Source organism: Melospiza melodia, chromosome 4, assembly GCF_035770615.1.
Source record: "Melospiza melodia melodia isolate bMelMel2 chromosome 4, bMelMel2.pri, whole genome shotgun sequence".
NCBI lineage: Eukaryota > Metazoa > Chordata > Aves > Passeriformes > Passerellidae > Melospiza > Melospiza melodia.
In genome coordinates this window covers 64,473,117-64,491,193 of record NC_086197.1, presented here as the reverse complement: position 1 = coordinate 64,491,193, position 18,077 = coordinate 64,473,117, and positions in this window count along the sequence as shown.

Below are 18,077 nucleotides of genomic sequence, written 5' to 3'. Positions count from 1 at the left end.
TTTTAATTACTTCTGTTCCATGTGTCTTTTGAGGCTGTGGTTCCAGTAGCATTGGAACATTGCTTCAGTTTGAGAACACAGCTAACTATTTTGGGAGTTAGATACTATGTACTCACAAGAAAAAACCACCTGTATTTAGAAAATATTTTTTTAATCTGTTCTAATTTTTGTTGTTGTATTTTACAGTATTACTGCATTTTTTACAGTCTTTGAGCCACCTGCACATTTCCTCCCCCCCCCAATAACAACATTTTTAAGGCCGAGTGTTTATTGATGCTTCTATGTTTGCCATGTAGTTACAATTCAGTTAAATGACTGACATGCTGGCCATTTCACCTAAAATGCAAAATATGCACTGTATGTTTCAGATAACTGCATAACATGTAGAGTTGAGAATTATTAGATATTAAAAGAGAAGCTAATAACCTACAACCCCTAACAATTTCCATTTTATAAGTTCCTCTTCTTTCCAGTGTAAGCAGACCCCATTTGTTTTTACACTAACTAGTAGTTACTGGTGAGCAACTGGTGAGCATAGTTATTAAAACTTATAAAATAAATTTACTCACAGATTTGTCTCAGTTCAGTTATCACTTACAAATGACACAGAGCATACAGTTTATTTTTCTCACTCGCAGTCCTCCAAATTCCTGGAATTTTCCAAAAAGGCTAAACATTACAAGGTCAGATTACCAGGACCCACAAGTAGCATCAGCATGTACTGTGAGAGCTGCAGAACACAGCCAGACCTTTAAAAGAGGGAAAGAGGAAAGAGAAAGGTGTACAAAAGGACTTAAGTCATATTAGAAGGGTGCTTCCTAACACTTTGTCAAGAAAGGGACTTAATGATCCATTATACGTGTATATATGTGTGTGTGTGTGTGTGTGTGTGTGTGTGTGTGTGTGTGTTGTGTGTGTGTGTGTGTGTTGTGTGTGTGTATTTTTTCCACAGGTAGTTTCCTTTGTACAATAACTATTGAAGACAATTGCTTTAGAAGACTAAAGAAACTTGCTCCAAGTGCGAGGATTTTGTCCCTGCATCCTCTATTTTCATTAGCAATTTTCACTAAATAGACAAAATGTGTGGCTTGAAACAAAATCCATTTAAAATGTTCACTAATAGCATATAGCACTGATACTGCATTAGGTCTTTACTGGTGAATTTACCTTTGACATCCCCACTTGTGAAAGTACTCTTCTGATCTGCACAATTTCCAATCTGACACACAATGGGAAAGATGCTCTATGCTTTTTAGAAAGTTTAGTTCTCTAAAATGGCATAAAAAAAATCATCAAATAATTGCCTTGTAATTTTGAAATGCATAAACAAAAGGAGGGTTGGGAATCACAGTGATTATGTAGCCTCAGTCACAGGGAAAAGAAAAGACTAAAGTGATGGCCATCCAAAAGCACTGAGGTTAGTAAAACTGATAAGGCAGGATATTGAATTTGTAAGGACAGCAAGTTTAGTGTCCAAAGACATTAGTGAAAAGTCAGAAGAGATGCATAGTCATGTGTTGTGGCATTTTCCAGCCTTGGAGTGCTGTGTGGGGAAGGTGTGCATTGTTCAGCACGCCTCTGTTCTGGAGCACAGCCCTGCTCTCCAGGTGGGTCACACAACTCCTGGAGCACTGGCATTGATCAGGAGCTCACTGGTCTCATCAGGTATGGCTATTTGCATTTAGGCATGCTAAGAAATTTCTGCTTGAAAATACTTCTATTTATTATTGTTTCTTAAATGTGCAGTGGCATAAATCAAGAGATATTAACACCAATAGCATGTTTATTATCCTAACATTGAATCATTGTGTTCAAGATTACATATTTTGATATTCTTTAATTAGGCAATATGCATTATGATTTCTGATGGAGTTCTGCCTTAAGTTATTGTATTAAATGTTATCCCAACATATGTGTTTCGACTGGCTGAGAGCCAACGCATAGTAATCAATCTAGTAACATTATTTCACAGATTCTAATATTTCTTTGCTACAATCAGCAATAATACTCTTTATTAGAATTAAAGTTAAACCAACTGATACTATTAGACCTAATCTCCAAAGTTTGAGTATATAAATAAGCAAGATAATATTTTATCTTGGAAATATTTCCTTTGGCTAATTCCCTAAAGCATTTTACAGATACTCCAGTCGGTTATCAAAATGAATCGTATAATTCACTGTGTGCTCAGTTCCAACAAAACATTACATCTTCTGTGTATCTGAGTGGCTTTATACTTTAAATATCCTACAAGACTTTAAACACCCAGTACATATTTTCTAGAATAAGAGCTTTCTTCTTAATTTGAAGTGCCATAACTTCCAGTTGTTTGCTGCCCCCAATATTTATAACAGGGCAAAAAATGTCACATTGATTAATGCCTGTATGTCCCTTGTTCTCTGCCAGACATTTATTTTTTTGAATATGTACTCCAGAGACATTCTCTGATGATGTTAGCAGGAGAGATATTTAGCTGTGTCAGTGTTTCACTAGGTTTACCATTTGAATTAACAGGTTCATTTAAGCTACAAAAGCCAGAATCTGAACGTTTCTACAAGGAAATTTAAGGCTGTCAGGTGCAAGCAAATATTCCTTAAAATTCAGTCTGAAAGACTGAGAGGGCCATAGAATGAAAAGAAAGCAACAGACCTAAGTAAGAAAGAGGTAGACACAGCCATTAATACGTCTTTTCAGATATTTCGGAACAGTGGTGAATGGAGATGACTGTAAAGCAAATGCCATAAGATAAGAGTTACTGCTATTTTCTCCTAATACATAAATGACAAGGTCTATAAACTCCAAAACCATGGAGGAGCATATCAGACTTGAAGCATGACTGCTTCCAGAATAAAGACACATACCTAATAAAATTCTCATTATCAATAAATAAACATTTTTTGAGTACTGACGGCTACAAAAGGATTAGTATTTGGAAAGATTGCTGCAATATCTTGGGCACTGGGGCTACAAATAGCAAAGCCCTCTGTCCTTTGTCAAGTACTTTAGTTTTGCACATGCATTGGGGATTAAAATTGAAGTAGTGAAGTACTTGTAGTGACAACTCATAAGGAAATGAAAAAGCATATACATAACAGAGCAAATGTACAATAAACACACATTGCCATGCAACCTTTTGATTTGCTGAACACCATTTGAATGTTATAATGATGGCATCAAAAGGCATCAAAAGAGGACACTTCTTTTACAAGTTGAGAAGATATATCCTGCATTTACAAAATTTAAGTAAGTGGATAAAGAGAGAGAGATGAGAAGAGGACTGAGTTTTCATGCTTCTGACAGTTCCATGCATTGAAAACTCAACTGAAAATCAATTGAAAATAATAATATTAAAAAGAAAAAACATTTAAAAGTGTTTAACTGGTGTTTTAACACACAGCTATGAGTGAGGAAACACTGCTGTTCTGGTGCTCCTGCTGGGCTGAGTGCAGACCAGAGAAGTACCATACTGTGCCTACCATCAGCCTGCTATTATTTCTTCAACAAAATCTTTATTCCCTACTGCTGCTAAACACTCACCTCTGAACAAGCATAACACAAAGAAGGGAAAGCCCATTCTTCTCATGATATTTAAGGCAAAATCCACCAACAATTGCTTTGCTGTCTCAACCCTGATATGCATGTATTGCAAATATTATGTAGCCGTTCTTCTGAACAGGACCAAAGTGGAAACTTTCCTGGTTTGTGTCCCTTTCCAGCTTCAACAGTGATGACATGACCAAATAATTTTTGTGCATCCATTTCTCTGTTTATAAAATGGAGATGATGAGGCCTCGTTCATGAAGGATTCAGGCTTATAATTGAAAACTCTGACTAAAACTAGGTCTTATTATTAACTGTGGAAATGGTCATCAGATGTTCCAGAGGTCAATAAATCCCTTTACAGTGCACCTATAAGTGTGCAATGCCAGTGAATAGATAAACAAAGGTATTTCATGATTCACAGGAGTTGTGAGCCAGTCCTTGCAAGCTCAGCCTTCTATCTCTCAGCTCTGGGTGGGCTTGGTGTGCCCGTGTGAGAGCACTCTGCTGCCTTCTTTACGTCCATGTCATACCTGCCGTGACAGAAGAGAGGGTGTCCAAGGCAGACCAGGCAACACCACCCCAGACCACCTCCCTCCCCAGCCATGCAAGAGCTGTGGCTGCTCCCTGTGGCTGCAGACCTCTGCCAGGCACATTTGCTGCTTCGAGGGACCAGTGGCTTGCGCTTGGCTAATCAACTTCAACTGCTAATTCCTAGTGACTTTAATGAGAACACAAACATAGGCAATCCCTATCTAATCATTGTCTGGACTAGCAGAAGAGAAGATTTAGCTTCTGGTCATAATATTCTCTCTTCTTTAATTTTTAAGGGTTGTCAGTTGAAAATTCTTTCAGTCCTCTTTCCACCTTTATCTTTTCATACACTGAATATAGACATTTTGTAACATGCAGGATACATTATATATTTGAAATATTTTTCAAAACAAAAGACTAGCCTCTTAAAAAGGATTTTTTCCCTTTCATTCTGAGGGAAAATAAAATTTGATAAGCTATAATAAATAACAGGCAAATTCATAGCAAACAAAATTATATCAATTCAACAATATTAAATTAATTAATCTTTTTCCTCATTTTAAAATTTTTACAGGAATTTTTTTTTTCTAATTTAAATATAAATTGTCACTGTCATTACTAAAACCAGCACTTTTCAAGATCTGAAGCTAATAACTGCTTTACATTTTAGGTAATGTTGTGTAAACATATGCCTGAACTTACAGCAAGGGCTACGCAGTGACCTTGTAGGAGTTGCTTTTATGTGTATATTCCATTATTTCTATCATTTACATCATTTACCAGTGTAGGATCTTACTGTTACATCAATAGAAAGATATTGGCTTTTTTGAGGCTCCTTGCAGATCAATGTTTCTATAAATCCAGTATCCTGTAATCAGACTCCTGGATAAGTGATACCATTATTTTCCAAATATCTACTCTTAGAATGATTTCTTAAAGCACTATTGAAGCACTCTCTGTGCCACAGTACACAGCAATCTTTACTTCCTCATCTTTATTTCATAAGAAGTCAGAGACACTGAAAAAACTTTATTTCTGATCATCAGAAATCAGAAACATTTGAAATATGTCTGAGAAAAAAGTGTTAATAATTTATTCAATTTTCTTTCCAATTTTTTTTGCAATACACCATTTGACTGTGACAGCAAGTATAGGACTTGTTTTGACTTCTATTTCAAGATGGAGTGAAGAGAGAAACTGCTGAGTTTCCTGTCATAATTTTTGCCACTGCTAAAAAAATAAAGCCATCGGGTTTTCAACTTGTGATTTTCTAAAATCATGAAAGTTTATTTAAGTGATAAAACATTAAACTTAGTATATCTCTATGCCTCAATCTGGAGGCAGTGCATCACAATGGGAAAGGATATGTAAACAGAAGTGACTGAAACTGGCTACTCCCACTCCCTCCATATGATAGTATGGGGCTTATTTTGGTTTGAATTCAATCTGGATTGAGTTATTCAACTCATTCTTTGGGTTGAGTGTTATAGCTACTCGTGAGGTTGGACTCTTTTTTTAAGGAAAAATTTTAAGTACACGGTGGAAGATCTTGTCGTGGTAGAACCCACACAACAGTTCAGAGCATAATGCCTCCATTAGCACTGAAGCACTTAGAGAGAAAAGCTTCTGATTTAGTTGCCTTTGACAAAAATATATTTAATGAATACCAAATCTGCTCTCAGCAGTCAAGCAGCACATGGTAAATGGGGACAAGCAGGGGATTAGCTTCAAAACTGTACTTCCACTCAGAACAAAATAAGTGAAGTAGTGCCATTAGCACTTTCCGGGCCAGTCAGAGCAAAGAGTTCATTTGGTACAGCACTTCTGCTCTCCCATACAAGCACAAAAGGGACTGCAATTTCCTACCTATACAGCTCAAATGTCATCTTTCCTTCCATCTCTACTAATTCTAAAACTTTTTTGAATTACACACATTTTGCTGAACATCGTGATTGATTTGAAGAATACATTTCATAGGGTGTGCAATAGAGAAGTTTGTCACTCGTCAGTGCATTGGGAATTTCTGGAAGTAAATGACCCTTGTCTGTGAAATAGATTAAACAGGCTCTTCCTACATGTGAGCTGATCTCACCTTTGAAGGATGACTGGGATAGAATAAAGCCATGTTTATCAGAGAAATTTTAGCAGGAACTCATGCGAAAATAGTCATCCATCTTTGTCTCATATTCAGAAGTATTTTATCTTCCTGAAGGTAGCCTGTGATTACAAATGAATGAGCAACTCCATACAGTAATTCCTGGAGGAATTATGTAGAGATAGTACTAAATTAATATTTGCAGATTCTCATAACTAATTAATAAATTGTTGATTTATGCTACCACAATTTTTTTCAAATCCTGTCAGTATTTTACAGAACCTTTGAAATAACTTTGGCTTTTTTTGAATGCCTGAATCTTGGTGAGGCTGTCAGATGCTGTCTCCTGACTGACTGGTAGGCAGCATGTCCTTTTACAGCCAGGCAAGATTCAAATTTTCTACATTTTAAACTTTTCAGACAACCTAGGGAGCAGAGCACAGCTTGTAGAAATTGTGCTGCAATGAGATTTATTGCCACCCAGCAGCAACTTACTCAATATAAGTGGGAATAATTGCTCCCTAAAGTATATGAATATTACACAAAAGATTACCTATTCTGAAAGGACTCTGGTGTTTTAGTACTGGATCAAGCAGCCAAATTTTAAGAAGCACATAATTTTTGTTCCTGTCAATGTAACATTGAATTGAATCCTCTGTGGTTTTGGGAACCAGATTTCAACTACAAGCTCTCATTCTATTCTTTTGTCACGGTGTCTCTCTCTAGTTCCTTCACTGAATGCATTGTTACTCAGTATTACTTTTCATAAACATCAGTCAGTTCTTGGCAAAATGTTATTTTTTGCTAAAATATCCACAATATTTTGAAAAGAAAAAAAATCATTGCTTGTTTTTTAAGGATTTCTGTTTCCACTATGTACAAAAGATAAAGCAGAATCTAATGCATCTAATTTAGTATCCTCTGTGTAAAAAAAAATTAAATTTTTATACCTATAAATAAATTTTTCACCTGGACTGAAGTGCAGTGGTAATGTGCAAATTTCCATGAAGTAATTAATTTAGAATGCTAATTACAGAGGTCCAAAGACCAATAAAATATTTTTATTTTCTTTTTTTTTTTCAGATGATTTGGGGCCATGGGATACATTCTTAAGTTCAAAATAGATCTCCCAAGAGTTGCATTTTCTGTCCTGACTGTATTTGCAAAACAGTTAAAGAGAACTTCCACTTGTGGTATGGAAAATGAAGAGGACAGGAATTACTATTATCAATTCTCTTACTTCTTGAAACTGCAGCAATGTGCACTTTGTCTGTGGAGACATTTAATTCTGTTGTCCTGAATTCAGCATCTTCCTTATTTACATGTAGAACACATTTTTTCTTGCATACTACCTTACCTGACAGGGCAGATCAGGCTCTCAGTTCTGGTGTCTTGTAGCATAATGCCTCCCAGAGCAGAGAAGAAAAATTTCAGGGAAGCTCAAACTCAGTGTCTGCCCTTTTGGGAAGACTGGAGTTAGGAGAAGTGGGACTTTTAGGCAGCTCAACTGTGTGAAATTCTGAGAGATCTTTTATGAACTCATAAAAAAGCCAAATCCAGCATATTTTGCAGAAGGACAATAAAATCTTCTTTTTTACACTTGGATGAATTCTTTGCCAAATTTTGACTTGCTTCAAAGTGCAAAGAAATAGCATTCTACGACCAACATGAGACTCAGATTTTTAAGACAAACAAAGCTTTGTCTTTTCTACCTTCTCTGAAGTGATGAATATTTTGGCTGCAATTTATATATACATACATAAATGTATGTATTTATATAAATGTGTATGGATGCTAGTCAATCAGGGATAGATTCTTATCAATGAAAACCCTTGATAAGGATTTAACAGGATGCCTTGATTAACTAACAGGAACATTTCCCAAAACTATAAGTAACTGGAAAAAGTATAAGGCAATACTTATGACTCTGGAGAGCTTTGCTTCCACTTTTGAAAATCAGGAGCACCTCATTTTCAGAGCCATACCCTGATGGGATGAGTTTCCTAAGATATAGAAAAACTTGGCACAAATGCAACATAATGAAGGCTTCAGAAAAAAACAAACAAACAGTGATTTGCGTGGAAGGGACATTTGTTTGTATCATATCACATCTGAAATTGTTATAAACAGCTGTTGTTTGTTTTGTCTGATCTTCTTTAAAGCAAACTGGAATTTTTATTTTCTTTTTTTTTAGAACTATACTTTTTAATGATTTCTTATTTTTTTAGGATACATGTAAATAAAGATAATGTTCAAGATGCACAAAATACATGTCTTTCAAAGACATGTCATGTCTTTCAAAATTTAAATTTCCCAGCCAGAGCAGCTATTTATGATCTATAGCTCCGATTTGTGCTCATGTAGCTAAGAGAGCTGTTAGCCTCTATTCTAATCATAAATTTCCTTTACTTAATGATAAAATGTACAATGTGTTCAGAAAATGTTCTGAGACCAAAATCATGTCAAGATTTTTGCAATATACCTCCCTTTGCTTTTTAAAAAAATCTAATTTAGCAATAAATATACATTTAATCTAATTTTTAATATTATTATATTAAATATTATCATTCTAATCTAATAAACTGGCATAGATACTTAAGATAAAAGCAAATACTTTGAATGTAGTATTTTCAAAATAATTTCTTTATTCTGTTTATTACTGGAGTCTGTGTTTTAAACTTGTTTGCTTTCCAAAGTGTGAAAATTATTTGCATTAACATTCCTTGCTGTGGCAAAGAATCCCATGGTGTTAATATTTCAGGAGTCTGTATCTGGTCTCAGCTTAGAACATCTAAATGTCACTTGTTTCGGCAGATGTCCTAAGTGGAATCTGATAAAGAAACACTCATGAAGACCTCCAAGGTACCTGGTACCTGCATGTCATAGAAATTATTTGACTTGGAGTGGTGTAAATTAATGGAAGTCCTTAAAAAAACTCAGGTACATGAGCACAAATCAGAGTTATAGATCCTAAGTAGCTGCCATTGCCAGCAAATTTGAATTTTGAAAGACATAATGTGTCTTGTGTATCTTGAACATTAGCTGTATTAAAATGTATCTTAAAACAACAATGAAAAGAGGCTTAGAGCCTCTGTTTGACTTTTTTCTTTTCTTTTCTTTTCTTTTCTTTTCTTTTCTTTTCTTTTCTTTTCTTTTCTTTTCTTTTCTTTTCTTTTCTTTTCTTTTCTTTTCTTTTCTTTTCTTTTCTTTTTCTTTTCTCTCTTCCCTTCTCTTTCTTTGGAGCTTTCTTGCTTCTTCGTCTCTAGAAAAGCATAGCTATCATTCTCCTTGTGTCATACTTAACAACAGAAAGAAAAATGGATCAGATCAATTTTCTTCTCTAAAGGTGCCTACATAATGATATTTTTAGAAGTTTAACTTGAAATGAAACACCCAGGCTAATAAGGGGTTATTGCATTGTCACATGCAGAACTCTATTGCATAGTGCATTTTTTTCTACTAAAATGCTCCTTAGAAAAATACTCTTTATAGTTAATATGTATCATAAACAGTATACCTTTAGTAATGACCTCTGGTATGAAAGAGTGGACACATTGGTTTTTATCATATGAACATAAGACATTCTCCATTCAAAGAAAGTGTATTTTTGTGGAATATTTGGTTGGAGTACACATTAGCATCTTTTTAAATATCCCATATTGGGAACAAGGGAGTAGCCCAAATGAAAACAAAACAAAACAAACAAACAAACAAACAAAAAACCCCCCAAAAATAAACAAAACAAAACAAAAAAAGGCAAACAGAAAAACCCAAACCCAATCTCAAAATATTCATAATAATCGCAATAATGATTTCTCACTTTAAACCATATCACAAGCCTTACAGCTCACAGAAAATTATAAAACCTTCCCTGGAACACTAATGCCAGGGAAAAACAGACAGTAGGTCTTACATAATTTTCTCAAGTTAATTGTAAATTGTAATAGCTTTTCAAAATGAGAATGCCTCAGTTTATGGCACTCATTTTATATTCATACAAACTGTATTTGGATTATAAATGTTTAACACCAGGGCTCAACCATTTAGAGTCTCTCTAGACAGTATCTTCTGTGAGCTGATTTTAAGTAGGCATGTAGTGAGGGGGATGTACAACACTGTATTCCTACTTTCGATATCTGGAGGTCAGAGAATGAATCAACTCTTAAAAAAACCCAAAGGGATTTCTGATTTTCAAGTTCACCAGATATTTGGGTTGCAAAACAAATAGAGAATACAGATATTCTAAAACTGTGAGGGGGGGAAGTGGCAGGGAGGAGTAGAAACACTCTGTCAATACACAGACAGATCTCAGCCTCCAAGGACATGCTTATTTGGCAAAACCTGAAAAAACCTCAAGGTTTAGCTTAGCAGGTAGCACTGCACATGTTTTCTAGTGATGTCTCTAGAGCAGAAACACAGTACTCTCTTTTAGTATCCATAAAATATATAACCATAAAAATATATCCTTCTATACATTTTGAATTCTTTTCATTTGGGGGTCTCAGAATGGGGTTATACTTAGCTACTCTGCCCTACAGTAAATCTTCCATATGGTCCTTATTTTTATCATTGGAAAAAACTGATATCATGGCCATCAGCTTAGTTATTAAAATGGAAAATAGTTATGTCCTTCAATAAGGCACTGGATAATTTCAGAGAACTTAAACATTGTTTATTAGAAGTTGTTCTTGTTGATTTTTAATCTTTTCACTAATATTCCTTTCAGGAGATCTGGACACTTTACTCTTAACATGTCACTGCAGTTAGAGATCTCAGAGGGATTTGCATTAGCACCTGATCTGAAGGACATTCAATTTTCTGAGCTGATTGGTGGCCATCCTCATTCTGTAATAGACAACATTTTTTTAATACTGTTTATTGACACTAAGATGCTTGAAAAGACATAATGTTACGGAGAAATAGTCTAGGTTCTTCAGTTTCATACTAGAAGAATGAGTTCTGTCTGCTTTCTCCTCTGTCTTTTAAAATGCTTTCATCTATCCTCAAATAAAAAAAATTATTTAAAAAAATGTATATCAGCAAATACAGCAATTGTAATGAAACCAGAGAAAGCACCTACCTCATCATTTGAATTATTTGTTTCAAAAAAATAAAGCTTAATCTGTATCTAGAGCCTTTGTGAACACAAAAGTATGCTGAGTCAAATCTAATTAAGGCATGACCAATTATTCAATATTATTATGTTTTATTAGCCTTGATTATACACTGAATGAAACATCTGTAGCCTTAACAGCAAAATTTACTTGAACAATTATATTGTTTAACGAATGTACAACTGTGTACAATATAATCAGCTACTCATAAAGCTTATGGGAATAATAGCCATTGACAATCTGTTGGCATTTAACCATCTCCACAGCCGCTTTCCTTCTAGCTTTATTCCTAAAGAACTTGAAATTTGGCCAGTGACTTTAACAGCATTTTTTTTCAAAGCATCAGAAAGTCTTGTGTAGACCTGTTTTCTCTGCTGGTTGGTTCAGTAGAGTTTGATATGTAAAAAAGGTGAAGAGCAATGCACACAGCAGAATGAACTCCAGGGTAGTCCAGCAGCTGTTGATTTTCTTCACAAAAGTCCCTGTTGGGCAGTTTTGGATCTGTGACTAAGACAGTGCTGATAACTACTGCTAAACAGTGATTGCACAGCAGCAAATCCTTTCCGTTTTCCCAGCCTGTCGCTACCCCAGTGACTCGGCTGAAGGATGGCAAGAGGTTGGAAGACGACAAAGCTGGGACAGCTGGCTCACATTGGTGTTGTGGTTTGACACTGGCACATTGCCAGTGCCCCCATGAGAATACTCTTTCTCTGGTGTCTGCTGTGAGATGTGACTAGGAATAGAGCAAAGCAGGCTCTTACTTAGAAATAAAGAAAACTTTATTAACTAAACTACAAGAAAAGGAAAAAAAAAACACAAGGAAAATTAAAACTTTACAAAAGCATTTTCTTCCTCCCCGCCATTTAATTTCTCAATGCAATGCATTCTCTTAAATCACCAACTCTCAGTCCGGCACCACCCTTTAGGATAATCAATCCTTAGTCCATGAAGAGGAGAGGAGTCCTTCTTGCACCATAGGCTTCCCCTGGACACACGCTGAAACCTCGTGTGCTTCCATGTCACTCAGCACTGCCCAGAAAGTCCTTTGCCATCGTGACATCTTGCTTCCATGCCCAGTGCTCTCACCACTGTGCATGGACCAGAGCTGCTTCTAGGATCTTCTTGTCTTTCAAGGATGCTTTGTTTCACTCTAAAAAAGGCACAATCTCTCTTTCAGGACATCTGTCCCCCCCAAATTTTTGTACCACTTGCGGCTGAGGGGTACTCACACTGTACCTTCCTGGTTCTGAGGCACTGCTTTCCTTTAAATGCAGTCTCTGTGGCACAGGAAAAAAAAATGGTTCAGTCAATGGCCACACAAGAAAAGTCCAGCCAAAAGGCCACTCCATCATCTCTCTCCCTATTCAAGAGTCTTCAGCACTTCCCTTGTGGCCCATCCCTTCTTATCTCATCTCTTATCTCTCTTCTCATTCAGCTCCAGGAGGATCAGCATTTGCAAGGTTTCAATCATGCAAGAAAAGGGTTCAAAGTTTCAGTCACTGCCTGTCCCAGAGCTCCGGAACTCCCATGCTGCCCTGCTGGGCACCTTCTTGCCACACTTTTCCTTCTCCTCCTGGGCCGGCCGCTATCACATTCAGATGCCGGCTCTCCCTCTCTCTCTCTCTCTCCTGGGTGGGGGGATGGCTGCCTGATGTCTCTTGGTGCTCCTCCACCCTTCCATCCTCAAGGGCCTCCTCACCCCCCATCTCTGTCCAGGCCCAGGCCTACCACATGGCTGCCCCTCCCCTGCCCAGCAGCAGCAGCTGGACGGGAGGGGAGATCCGACCTCTTCGCCTCCGAAGCCCCAAGAGAGCCTCCCAGGGCAGCAGCTCTGGTTTTTAATCCCTGTGTGTTCTCAGAGGCGTGTCCGAACCCCAGTGGCTACACCAGGTGCTAATATTAAAATCTGAACACCTATTGGTGGCCAGAGCATATCCAAAAAGAAAAAAACCTTACTTCCTGTCAATGTCTCAAACTATGACATTTGGCCAAAGGGATTTTCCAGCAGCACACAGAGTGATAACTCAGCAGCTAAATCTCTGCTTGGGTACTTTTTCCTTTTCTTTCCTTCACCTATTGAAGTGCCTTTATGTTGATGACTTCATTTTCTCACTCTTGTCATCCTATTCCCATTTCTCTAGAGGAGATGGAGTGAGAGAGCATCTGGAGGTAAACTCAGCTAGCAGCCAGAGTCAACCCACTGCAATCTAACCTGAATTTAACAAGCTTAAATTTCCTTTACAAATCATTTATTTTCATAAAACTTTCAAAAATTTTATGAAGATAATGGCACTATAGAAAGGTGATGGTTGGAATTCCTTCTCATCAGATCATCTTGCAGTGAGAAATGGAGAAAAAAAGGCTTTTCTATTAGCCACAGTACTGATAAATCTTAAAAATCATGCCTTGTTTATTAAAAGCGCAAATATAAAACAGATATGCCAGGATGACTAAATCCTATTAATAATAGTTCTCTTTTCTCTGTACTCCCCTTACTTCCCACTCTATATCATTGAAAAAGGCTGCTTTTAAATCTTGTCCAAAAAAGTTATTTTAATGGCATTTTTTTAGATAAGACTTGTTAAAAAAGAGTTGCTCCCACTAGAAGAGGAGAATATGTAATGGAAAATGTTCTTCTGACTTTGTCAAGTACCATCCCAGTGACTGGAAGATTTTTAGTAATTACAGTGTTCTATTTCTCTTACTTTTTAGGAAATGTACTGCTATGGTACATTATCAAAAATTATAGTGAAGGTACCCTTTTTTTTAATGCTACGTATGTCTCTACTAAGGCCATATCCTCAGTATAAAATGCTCATTTGTGCCAAGGCCTAGATTCACATCTGTTGATACTCCCTGATAGTTTTGGACAAATATGCAATTTATTTGTTTTTGGTGTTTAGATTTATAAATTTGTCTCAAATGGCATAACTTGCAATTAACTTTAATATACTTTTAATTTCTTATATGCAAATTATAAATTTATTTCAGAGATTCAGGTAGACAAGGATGGATAACAAGCTCAGTAGTGATACAAAATAAATGTTATTTTTCTTTCAGTTTTGCTTAGTTTTTCCCATTAATTATGGGAAGAAAAGGGAGGGAGAACTTGGAAGCAGAGTGGTGCAATTCTAAGGAACACATGAAACAACAAAACAAAACTATTCAACAGTATTTTCAACTGGAAACAGTGATTACAATGTGGTCCCTGCTGTGGTATACACATTCTGGGAAACTAGGTTGCATGAACAAACCTGAGGGGGAACAATACAGCCTAGAGGGCTACTGAGAGAGGATGAATACATAGCTGATTTTAAAAGTTCATGAGGTAACTGCCTGTGTCCTCATTTTATTTCCTCTTATTTCTTCTAATTGTGCTGTGGCTTGTTTGCTTAGAAATTTGATCTCATACAATTCTCAAAGATAATTATGATGTAATTTTCGATGCAATTTTTCTGGATGTTTAATGCAGTCAGTGATTCTCAGAGAAAAACATTAAAAGTTACTGAGGCTGCACACTCCTTGACTTAAGATCCATAGTCTTAGCATAACAAAGAAATACACTTGTCTTTAATGTTGTAAATGATATACAAACATGTATACCTGTATGTGTAAATATTGCTTGTAAATTTTTCAAACAAACTACCCCTTAAATGAGACTTTGTCCTTGTGTAAAGTGTTTTGGCTGGGATAGAGCTGATTTTCCTCGCAGATAGTATGGGACTGTGTTTTGCATGTGTGGTGAATGTGGTGTTGATGCCACAGGGATGTTTTAGCCATTGCTGAGCAGTGCAGACGATGCATCAAGGTGTTTTCTGTGCCTCACACTTCCCCTCCAGCGAGGGGGCTGGGGGTGCACAAGGAGCTGGGAGGGGACACAGACAGATCAGGTAACCCCATCTGACCAAAGGGATATTCCAGACCATATGGCTTCACACTCAGAACTTAAAGCTAGGGGAAGAAGAAGAAAGTGGGGTAGTTCAGAGTGATGGGTTTACCTTCTCAGGCAGCCATTGTGTGTGATGGAGCCCTGCTGCCCCGGAGATGGCTGGACATCTGCCTGCCCATGGGAAGAGGGGAATACACTTGTTCATTTAGAGTGAGCAGCTATCACTCTTTCCCAAACACTGGGTTCTGATTTCAGGACTGCTTTCTATTCTAGTGTTTCACACATATGTTGCTAGGGAGGGTTTACAGTTCCATTGAAATCAAGAACCAAGGCAAAGACCTGAGGGTAATGCAATTACTAATGAAATCACTGGGGCTTGTTGCTTCACAATCCTTTTTTACAAACTTTACTTCTGGTCATATACAGAGATATGAGTAAAGCATTTAACCTGTTTATGAAATAGTCCTTGCTTTCACGTGTACCATGGAATAGAGCTCTTTCACCTTTGCATCTGGATTTGAACGCAGAGCACATAAGCCAGTTTACAATCTGTGATGCCTAGAGAGGTTAGTTGGTCTGGACTGCATCATCTCAGCTCTAAGGCTGTTCAAGAGAAGGAAAATTCTGACTTTCTCCAAAAGACTTCTCCCTGGGAAACATTCCCAGCTACTCTTGATGGTGCCGATTTTCTGCCATTTCAGCACTTACGTATGTGCCATACTTCCTGAGATTCATTTGCTTGAAATCGAGAAATGGGTTTGACACTCAGATGAATGCATCTATATCCCCTCATACATGTCCAATGTCTGTATTGTTAAGCAGTTCTTTTCTGATCCATACCAGAGGATAGTTAGTTACTCTGAAGATAGTTCCCCACTCCCCAGAGTGATTAGGCAAGAAATAGGTTTTTATATCCTGTGTTGCTGTGTTTGCTGGCTAAAAGCAAAGCAAAAAAAAGCAAAGTTCTGCCACTATAACCATCTGAAACTGAGTGGCTAAGGACCCAAGACAGATTTTCTTAAAAGCATGCAGTCATTTAGAAAATCCAATGTTATTTCCATTCACCTGCTTTTTTTTTCTTTTCTTTTTTTAGGTAATAAAAGACCACAGCATCTGAATGAAATGGAGCCTTTTAAATGCTGTAAGTAGTTCCATTTTTTTTTTTTTTGCTCACAGACTTGTTTTGAAGGAGTTTGAGTGGTGGTTTTCAAAGGTATTGAAGACACTTCTTGTAGAAAAAGCAAAAGGCTCTCTTTGAGATGCTCCCAGAAGAGATCATCAGTGCTTTTACAGGAAATTTATTTTTATATTCTGTAGTTTGTTGAAGGCACACTATAAGGGCAGATCTCAATCATAGATTCTGAAATACTTATCTGCCTACTGACTTGTAGGCAGGCTTGAAAGCTAAAATGAGCAGCACACATTGCTTCCTTTCATATGATGAAGGATCCAGGGCCTGTACTAATTCTAAAATTTCTGTTGAAGATTCTCTATGGAATTGGGCAGATAATTGATTTTCTATTTTTTTAAAAGTGAGCCAAATAAGAAAATTGATGTAATCTCCCTCCCACAGTCAGTATTTTCATGCATTTCATTTATTTTGTGTTGTTTTTGTTTCTAAATAGACAGGCAGCAGACTGCAAACAATTGAGAGAACTTTTCCATTTATGAATAAAAATAATATTTTGCAGATAAACATGTTGGGGCTACAAAAGTAATTTACTGGAAGTAAATTATTGAGTGGTGCAAGAAACATTATTCTCCTGAGTCATGTGTGATCTTGAAGTAAAACAGCTCAGCAAAAGAGTGAGACTGCTTCCTTTAAGAGTGATTATGAACATGAAATGTGGTCTTCCAGGCTCTTTCTCACTCTTTTGCCACTTACCAGAAGAGTGAAGGGGGATCTGAAAAAAATTACCCTCCATTCTTACTTATTTTTTATTCAGTAAAGAAACCAGCAAAGGAATCTTTGTTGGGGTGTTGTTTTTACAGAAAATGGAGGCTGGCTTTTGCTCTATTCAGTTGGCTGTGAGGATTTAGAGTCTAAGAAGGATGAATGAAATTTCCTTCTTTTAATATCACTGAAGGGGAAGAAAAAGCAGGGACCCTCTTCTCTGAAGGGTGGTTCAGATACACAACGCATACAGGTTTAGCAACCTCTAAATTAAAACAGTTGAAGATAAATGGTAAAACGAAAATATCACAAATTAGGGATTTTTAAAAATTTTTTACTTATTGGAAAAGACTAGTTTATATTGGGCGTTAATTTTTATATTAATAGGATCTTCCATTATTTTCTATGTAAGATAAAAGAGAAGATTGAGTACTTTGAAAATTCAAAACACAATATATGCTAACGTTTTTCACAGTAGTGTTTTACTATTGTGCATTGAGGACTGAATGGTAACTTTAAAGTCTCTGAATTTTATAGTTTTCCAGAAACAAAAATGATAATAATAATAATAATAATAATAATAATAATAATAATAATAATAATAATAATAATAATAATAATAATAATAATGTGCCAGAGATTTTTCTTCATGGAATTCCCAAGCCAATATTTAAGTTCTAAATCTACTTCTAACATTTACAATAACCTACATAAATTTTGTTTCTTTTTTCCTCTGAAGGCTTGTACCACATTTATGGTTATTTCTTGTTGTTGATGAAAAACATAAAGAGATCTGTTTTGTGTGTATTTGCGATCTTCAGGTTGGGGGGATGAAGGATTTATTGGTTAACACTGTTTTAGAGGTAGAGGGAGGGCTGATTAACACTGTTTAGAGGTATTGATTAACACTGTTTTGGCAGAGGGAGGGCTGCAGGGGTGGGTTCTGTGAGAAGCAGCTGGGAGCTTCCCTGTGTCCATCAGAAACAACATGAGAAGAACTGGCTGCAGCCC